The following is a 9,608-nucleotide window of genomic DNA, read 5'->3' on the forward strand; positions in this document are numbered from 1 at the left end:
CGCCGACTGGCCTTCCTCGGGCCCCCCCAGGGGCCCCGCTCGCGGGGCTCGCGACCACCACCGCCAAACACCCACGAGCCGCGGCCGGCCCGCGAGAACACTCTCCCGCGCGCACACCGGCCGCCCCGCGGCCCCCACCCCACACACACCTCCGCCGCGCCCGACTTCCCCGCCTCAGGAACCGTGAGCACTCCACCCGGGGACGCCGCCGGCCGAGGCGGCCGGGGGGGGCGACACCCTCACGAGGGCGAGGCCGGCTCGGTCCCAGACGGGGAAGGGGACGTGTGGGGAAGGGGGTCATGGGGTGGGGGCGGGGGAGGGCCGGCGGCGACGGGGAGGGGGCGGCACGCACACACGGCGAGGGCCGCGGGGCAGAGGCGCGGGGCGCTGCCCAGGGAAAGGAAGGGCCGAGGCACGACCGGGCCACCAGGAAAACAAGCGCGGGGTCCCACCGCCACACACACGAGGGCGGTCCCACGACGCCTGAGACGCCGGCCGGCCCCAGCCACCCTGGAGCCTCCCCACGACCCGGCCCCGCCGCCAGGGCCCGCGTGTGACGGTCTCCCCCGCGTGCCACGGAGGGACCCGTCCACCCAAACTCAGCCCCTCCGTCCTCGCCAGATCCGCCTTCATCCAAGTCCGACCGCCGGGGCTCGCGCCCCAGGGAAACGCTCCCGAGCGAGGCGACCCGCACCGCGCCCACACACCGCCGCCGGCTGCGACTCGCGGCGAGGGCAGGCGCGACGGGCTCCTCGTGGCTGCGGGACAGGGGAGTCGGGACGCCCGGGCGTCCCCGCCCCCTTGAGCTCGCCACGGGGGTCACCGCACGCGCACGCACACGCGCACACGCGGCCCCGCGCCGGACGCCGGCCTGGCGGGACCCTCCCCCGACTCAGAGGGGGGAGGCGCGGGCCGCGGTAGGCAAAGAGCGGCGCACGGCCCCACCGCGGGGCCGGCGCAAGCCCTCCCGCGAAGGCGAGGGGCTCTGCCCACGTGCTCTGGCAGTCGCCACCGTGGCGACTGCACGCTTGGGAGGGGCAGCGGCTGGGGGGTCCGGTACCCCAAGGCTCCCTCTCGGATCGCTAGAGAAGGCTTTCTCACCGAGGGTGCATCATCCCCCACCCATCGTCTCCCCTTTGGGCCCGCGGAGGCGCTCCACAAGCCGCCCAGTCCACGAATGGGCGGGGTGGGGGGGGTCTGCGGTATGGGTAAGCACACGGCCCACAGGAGCGCTCGCGGCCACAGCCGGGGGCACAACCTCAGCCGCCCCCCGGCCCAACACGATCCCCCCAACAGCACAGCCGTTGGGGGACGACCGCGACGAGGCGGCACCCGGCCCCCCACCGAGGGGGGGAAACAGAGGCACGCCTCCCTTACCGTCTCGACCCCCCCCCCCAAGAGAGCCACTCAGGGGACACACCACCGCGGTGGGGACCCGAGGAGCACGCTGGGAAAAGGGAACGACACCACCGCTCGGCCTCGGGCACCTGAGGGACAACCTGGAGCGCTCCAGGGGCACCACCGACGGCCAAGCAAGGCACGCTCACGCGCCAGCAGGGGCGCGCAGCGCAGCGGCGGGACGGCCCCCCCCAACGACGCGGGGAGGACCGCTCGCGAGGCACACGCCAAGGAGGCGAAGCGAGAGTGTCTGCTGCGTCCGAGGACCACGGACCCGCCCGCGCCATGAGGCAGGGGGCGGGAGACCGAGGGTCAGGGCCGGAGACCACCACCCCTGCCTTCCCCCACACCCCTCGACAGGCCGGGAGGGTGTGAAAAGAGAGGCGAGGGGCCCGCGGACAGAACGAGAAGAGCGGTCCCGTTCGCCAGGAACGTCCGTCCCTCGTCTAGCGCGACTTAGGTCCGGCCCAGGAGAGCGCGACATCACCACATCGATCAGTCAATCCAGCGAGCCAGGGGCCAGAAAGCCCCGAAGGGGAGGGGCACGGTGAGGACCATCATCCGAGGAGCCTGCTTCAGCCTCACCGGCAGCCGCAGCCCCAGCCCCCCCCACTACCACCTCCTTTTCTTTCTCTCAGGCAACACTGGCCGACGACCCCGCCAGGAGAACGCCTGACACGTGGCACGGAGCCTGCGGGGTGGGGCCGTCTCAGCCACCACCGGGTGCCTGCGGCGGGGGGTGGGAGTCACACGGGGTGGAAGACCCACGCGCCACCTCGCCCCGCCGCCCTCGGGTGAGCCAGAGACCGGAGGCGGCACCGCGGGCCGGGTCAGCCGGGCGCACACACGAGAGCCGGCGCGCAGGCCCAGGCGGGCGGCTCAAGCGGCAAGGGCCGGTTCGGGTGCCAGGCGGCAGTCCCAAGCCCAGAGCCCTGCATGCGTCCGGAGTCCCCAAGTCCTCAGCGACAGACGCCAAGGAAGACCGTGTCAGCACCTACCTGGTGGCAAAAAAGGCCCATTTCGGGCGAAAAAAATCACGACGCCCGGCAGCGGGGCCCATCCACGAATCGCAGGGGTGGTCCCCGGGACCTCGGTCCCGCCACCTGTCCCCAACACTTCCCCATCCACACCAGTCCCGGAGCTCTCGGGGCCATCTGGTCGACCCGAGGAGCGTGGTGGCAAAGTGGGGGCGGGGCGGGGCGGGGCGGGAGGGGCGGGAAAACGTGGGAGAGGCAGCGAGCGGGCCGGGGTCGCCCTCCCCAGTTCGCCCGCGCGGGCAGGTACCGGTCCCTCCGAGTCTCCGGGCGAGGACTTGGTTAGAGAAAAAGAAATATCCCACTCGGCCGCCTCCGACGAGCGGGCCCCACGAGGGACCGCGCCCGGGCCCAGGCCGCCCTATCCGGGCCACCCAGTAAGGCTCGGGCCGGTCCCCACCCCCCGGCCGGGACTCGCGGTGGAGGAGGGGGCGGGGCAGGGTGAGAAAAAGTCGCGTCCGCCGACCGGGAACCCACGTGGGCACGCTGAAGGGCCGGGTGCGCCCTCCCCGGCCACCCGCGCGAGCAGGGCCCGGTCCGTCCACGTCCCCGGACCCAGGGGGACTTGAAAACATTTTCCCAGGGAGGCGCCTCCCAGGCGACCGGAGCCCACGAGGGACCGCACCCGTGTTGGCCCTTGCCGGTCTCTCCGGGTCACCCCTCGCGGCCCAGGCCGGTCCCCACCTCTGGAGTCCGACTCGGAAAAACATCGGTCAGAAAGAATCCGACCACCGGGACCCACGCGCGCCCTCCACCGGCCTAAACGCACGGGCCCGGGCCGGTCCCCACCTCCGGAGCGGGGCGCTGTGGGGACCCGGGGAGGGAGGGGGTCGGGGAACGAACACTCCGAAGGGTGAGCCAGGAGAAGGCCCGACCGCCCATCCACAGGCGCTCCGGAGGGCGCGAAAGACCCTCTCCCTTCCCACCGCGGCGGCCCGGCCCAGGTCGGGTCGGATGGCCGGGTCGGTCCCCGCGGCCGGAGGGGCGCGGGCGGATGCTGGTCGACCAAGCCAGGCGGCCCCTCAAACCGGCTCGAGAGCGCGGCGACGGTCCCACCCTCACAGACCTGCACGCCCAATCTCAAGCGACAGCAGGAGGCGCCCACGCCTGGGCGCCACCGGGACAGTCGCCACCAGCGTCGCCTGGCTCCCGGAAATCTGCCTCGGGCCCGGCGGCCGAGTCACAGCCCTCACGAAGGTCGCCGGAGCTCCAGAGACAAGGGACAATATAAAAGCGGCCGCCAGGTGGCTCCTGACAACCGGCTCCAACGTCCCCGGGCCGGATCCCGGTCGCCGGCCGGCCACCGAGGACACTGCAGCGCCGCCGGGCCGCCCAAACGCCCGAGCTCAGCCCGGGGCGAGGCGGCGGGCGTCTGGCGCGGCCCCGAGGCGTCCGTCTCGGAGCTAGCCCCCGGGTCGGCACGACACGGCGCGACCCCGGCAGCAGACGGGGTGGGGGGGCGGGGGAAGCCGGGAAGATGTCGCCGGGAGGCTGCCTCGGAGGAGACGCGCTCCCCACGCGATTCCTGGGCGGGGGGAAATCCCACGGAGACGCCGGCGGTGCCCGGGGAGGCTGGCACGGGCTGCCCAGAGGGGCACGAGCAAGATCCCCGGCTGCCCGGACGGAGGGAGGGAGGGAGGAAGGGAAGGCGGGGACTGGCAAACCGAAACCAGGCCAGCGCTCAGAGAACAACGCAGGAATGCATCCTTTCTCGAACGGAGGAGGTCTTTCGGAAGCAGACACGCAAAGCCCAGAAGCTAGAAAGGAAAGGAAGGATACACTCTGACCCCCACACAAGTGGAAATAAACATCTATCTGTGCCTAGACGGCGACAAAGTCCAAAGACAACACATGGGTGCGTGGGTGGGGGGAAAATGCACTTGCGGTCACGAGAACATGGATTTCAAAATGGACTGACCACAACCACGGGCGGGGGTGGGGGGGGGGGGTGAGGCAGGCGGGGGTTGGGGGAATGCGGGCGGGTGGGGGTGGGGGGGCAGGGGGCGAGGGTGGAGTCCATAGCCATCCACTAAAGAAGCTGAGTTCCGGTACATCTACACAATGCAACACTCTGAGCGCGAGCGGGTGCGTGTGCGTGGGGGTGGGGGTGTGTGTGTGTGGAGTGCGGTAAGTATCGACAACCAACCGTAGTCCCACCAAGACCACACCAAACCATACCAGCAAAGAAGTCAAGCTGTAGAACTACTCTGGCCTTGAAAACAAAGGAAAAAGCACGCACGGATAACATACATACACGTATTACCTATGCTCGTGGCGCACGTATACATGGACCTATAAAGGCCTAGGACAAGCCCAAGCATATCCCGTAAGGGGAGCCTATCCAAAACAGACCGAGGCCTCACACAATTCAGCCTCCAGAAAACAAGCAACCCAGTGAGAAAAGTGGGCAGGAGGCCCGAACAGAACATGTTCATTAATTAGGAGAAAAAAAAAAAAAGAAAGGAAAGAAAACAACTTTTTTTAGTAAAAAAAACAAAGCAAAACGGAAACACAACAACAAAACAAACAAAAATGAAACACAAAACATTTTTTTAGTTAAGAAAAATAAATGGGGAACCAAAGAAGCGCACGCATTTCTCTTGACAAAGATATTCGGACAGGCCCAGGATCTGGAGTTGCGACAGCAAGTTCGTAAAGGCAGAAAAAGTGGCTCCTGATCGCACACGTATTTTTCAAGCTGAGAGAGACCACCACCACCGTGGCATGCTGGAGGACTCAGAGATGTCACCTGGCGGGTGACAGAATGGCTCTCCGACAAAAGACAGCAGTATGGAAAACAGTACGGAAGTCCCTCAAAACACTGCACACAAAACTACCATGCGACCCAGTAACTCCACTAAGTGCCCACGGAGGGGGTGAAGAAGACATGTAACATGTCTATCTGTATCAACACCCACACCTATGTAGCTATAGGTACGGACACACTGTTAGCGCTCTCTGTGTCCGTACGTGTATATCTATGAGGAGAGAGAGAGAGAGAGAGAGAGAGAGAGAGAGAGAGAGAGAGAGAGAGAGAGAGAGAGAGAGAGAGGAGAGAGAGGGAGAGAGAGGGAGAGAGAGGGAGAGAGAGAGAAACAGAGAGACAAAGAGTGGACAGTCACGTGAGTGCAATAGGTAAGGGAGATTAAGGCAACAAACAAACTCCCAACAGTGGTTTTGTAAGTCAACAATCAAGATTTCGATATCATGATGTCATCAAGCACCAGCACTTCTAAAGGGGCACAACGACACACAGGGCTCACTGGGCAGGGCAGTTCAGGACCCTAAAATGACCCTGAAAGCTGAAGCTCAAAAAAGCAATCTTGTTCACCTCCACGGGGGAAAAATACCGTTGTCCCACGACATTCAAAAATCGTACCAAAAGGGGGGGAAAAATAAAAAATCGTATCAAAACATTTAAAAACTCTCTTACTCACTCACCATTTAAAAGGTAGAGAATATAAAAAGAGCCAAACTACGATTTATTTAGTGGACTGTCATGGAAAGCATCGACATGAAAGCATCTGATTCATTTTGTAAAATCCTAGGAACAGCAGTTTTCAACAGTGCTCGCCTTCTTGGCGTGGTATCTTTTCTACCTCTGGATAAGCAGTCCTATTTTTTGTTTGTTTTTCTGTTTGTTTGTTTGTTGTTCCCCTAACTGAAGATCAGCCTCCAACACGATAACCCTTTGTGCTCTGTGGGTCCAGAACTATCTCTCGAAGTGCTTTTCTGAATGGGAACGTTTTCACCAACGTCATCGCCTGGAGACATCTTCAGCCTGTCCTCCCCCCCCTCCCCCCTCCCCCCTCCTCCTTTTTCTTCTTTGTATTCTTCAGCTCTCCTTGCGCTGGTCTCTCACACGGTGACAGTGTTGTCCTAGGCATGCTCAGGTGTCTCCTAACCCCATCCAAGTGGACTTCCAGTGTCATCATTTTGGGTTTCTTAGCCGCACTTTCGTCGTCCTCGGGCAATTCTTTCTTTTTATTTTCCACGGACGGGGGAGACCGGGGCTGGGGACAACACCACGACACACTGCGTGTGACCCGGAAAACAGACACATACACACCAGGCAATCACCGACAGGCTCTGAAAGAGGATCGGTCACTGGACACGGGGGCACGCACGTTTGTTATTTGTGGAGTCATTGCAGACTGAACAGGCAGCAGCAAACTTTGGACTTCACGCAGCTACCGTTCATCAATTGTGGAAACTGACATTCGAAACACGTAGTTAGGCTCTTGGTGCGATTTCACCTAGTCATTGAAATGTGTACACACTGGAACCATGGAAAGTGAGACACCTCTCTCCCTCTCTCTCTCTCTCTCTCTCTCTCTCTCTCTCTCTCTCTCTCTCTCTCTCTCCCCCTCCTTCCCTCCCTCCCTCCCTCACCTCATTTCTACCAAAGGTCGCCAAATGAAGACTCGTTTGTTTCCAAACCAAGTTTCCTTTCACTCAATTGGGTGGGAGCTTTCCCTAAGGATTGCATGGGAAGGTGTTATCCTCATTCGTTTTAGCAGTTTTCCTTAGAACTAGAAAATTAGAATTCTGCTGAACGATGAACATGCACCTCGCTTAAGTTTCTGCTAGGAAATCCATGCACCATGTTGATCGAATGAAAAGGAAAAGGATTTTTAGCAAGGTTTTTTTCTCCACTTCAGATGAATTTTACAGGGCGGGGAGGGGGGAGGCGAGGGGGGTCTCTGGTGTTTTTTTTTTAATTTTTAAAAAATTTTTATTCTTGGCTGTGTTGGGTCTTCGTTTCTGTGCAAGGGCCTTCTCCAGTTGCGGCAAGCGGGGGCCACTCTTCATCACGGTACGCGGGCCTCTTCACTATCGCGGCCTCTCTTGTTGCAGAGCACAGGCTCCAGACGCGCAGGCTCAGTAATTGTGGCTCACGGGCCTAGTTGCTCCGCGACATGTGGGATCTTCCCAGACCAGGGCCCGAACCCGTGTCCCCTGCATCAGCAGGCAGATTCTCAACCACTGCGCCACCAGGAAAGCCCAGGGTCTCTGTTTTTAATTTAAGGTCCTCTGAAACGTCAGTATGTGTTCGTGAACATACTCATGTGTACTATATTCCTCCATCCAATCGTCAGTCATCTGGCAGAAGGAGAGCCTCATCACCGGCAAACAACATTCCGACCCTTAATGAGAAAATATTTTTCTGGTGCTTTCGCCAAAAAATGCAAAGCCCCTTATTTAAGCTAATGACATTAAAAAGAAATCCTTAGTACCTAGGAACAGAACAAAGTGAAAGAAACACAATGCACAGACTTGGGGGAAGAAAGAAAGAAAGAGAGAGAGAGAGAGAGAGAGAGAGAGAGAGAGAGAGAAGAGAAGAGAAGAGAAGAAAAGAAAAGAAAGAAAGAAAGAAAGAAAGAAAGAAAGAAAGAAAGAAAGAAAGAAAGAAAGAGAAAAGAAAGAAAGAAAGAAAGAGAAAAAGAGAAAAAGAGAAAGAAAGAAAGAAAGAAAGAAAGAAAGAAAGAAAGAAAGAAAGAAAGAAAGAAAGAAAGAAAGAAAGAAAGAAAAAGAAAGAAAGAAAGAGAAAATCTCTCAACCTAAAAGTTTTTGTAACAAACGGACAATCTGTGATTTGGTAAGTAAAATATATTTCTGGAACGTAAAGTTCTTTGAGACAAGAATGGAGAAGAAAACAAGAAAAAGACAATCAGAATTCAGAACCCTTAGAAACCTGAATCGGTCATGAACAGGAACTAGGAAGCCACGGTGAACGGGGTCCGTGACACCAGTGTTTCTGGACCGGCAAATGGATGATTCCATTCCATCATGTCTAGAAGCATACATTTTCACACAGCGTCACTTTTTCAAAATTTCTTTCCCCCAAAGTGATGCCAGAGGTGTGGAGTCATACATCGAAACATCTTTAGTTTTACAGTTAGTTTTAGTTTTACAGTTCCTTCTGTAATAAAGAGAGAGAAGTAGGTCCACTGAGACTTGTTGAGCCAAGAACGTTTCCATAGGTTATCTTTGGAAACGATCTAGACGTTCCACGAATTCCCCATCATTCCACTTACGCCAACTCTAAAGTTTCTAAAGTGACCCCAAAGGTCTGGGAGAAACTCTTTTTAAGTAGACATACATACCACAACACATAACCTTTCTTAAGGAGTTCCTCCACCTAGAGCTATCGAAATCACTTGTTCTAAATCCCATGACGATGAGATGACCCGTGAACATCTCCTGAGACTTTAGACGACGTCAGCCATCACCCCCCAAGTTCTTTTTCTTGCTGACGAATTCGGTTCACTCCCGTGAACTTATTGGATTTGGGGTCGACGTAGATAGAAGAAAAGGTTGACCTCGAATGCTGATCACGCTAAAGACCTGCCTAGTTTCATAAAACCCATCCCTTGACCTTGGCTATATCTCGGCTGAAGGGTTCATCCTAGATCACGTGAACTTGCAAAAACCTTCGGGCGGGTCCCTTTCTAGTGGACTGAATTCGGGAGTGCTTCCTTCTAAGCCAGTTCAAGAGAGCTCTTTCACAAGTTAACTGTGGCACTCGGATCCGTACGTAGACACAGGCCAGCTCTAGGAGGGAGCTACAGACATACCCGTTACCGGGCCCTTTCCAGATTCTTGCACAGCAGTACCATAGAAATGAAGATCGCTTCCACAAGACTCTAAGGCTAACAAGGCAAAACGTTTTAATGAAAAGACATAGCTTGTACACAAGGGAGAAGGCGGTGTGCGGGGTGGGGGGGGGGGGGGGTGGGGATGTGGGGGCGGGGGGGGGGGGGGCGAGAGACAGCTCCCCGAGTCGCTTTGATCACGGAAGGGAGAGTCTGTCTCGGGATCACTGATCATTTCCGGAAATCCTCCAAATTCTTGGATCAGCAGCAGCTGGTTCCACGGTGGCTACCTATGGGGAAGAGCAAGCGCTTCCACGAGGCGAAAGAAGCGCAGGAGGATTTTCTGCAAGAAAGCACAGGAACAGATAAGGGTTAAATGTATAGTTGAGCTTCCTGTCTCGTGACAACTAGGTACAGTCGTGGGTGTCAACAGAGGTAACGTTAACCTTTTACTCCCGCGAACCTCTTTTGTGTGTGTGTGGGGGGGGTGTGTGTGGGGGGGGTGTGGGGGGGTGTGGGGGGGGGTGTGTGTGTGTGCGTGTGCGTGTGTAAGGTCCGGGTTATTGCTCAACACCCCTCA

This window comes from Eschrichtius robustus, unplaced genomic scaffold, assembly GCF_028021215.1.
Source record: "Eschrichtius robustus isolate mEscRob2 unplaced genomic scaffold, mEscRob2.pri scaffold_540, whole genome shotgun sequence".
Taxonomy (NCBI): domain Eukaryota; kingdom Metazoa; phylum Chordata; class Mammalia; order Artiodactyla; family Eschrichtiidae; genus Eschrichtius; species Eschrichtius robustus.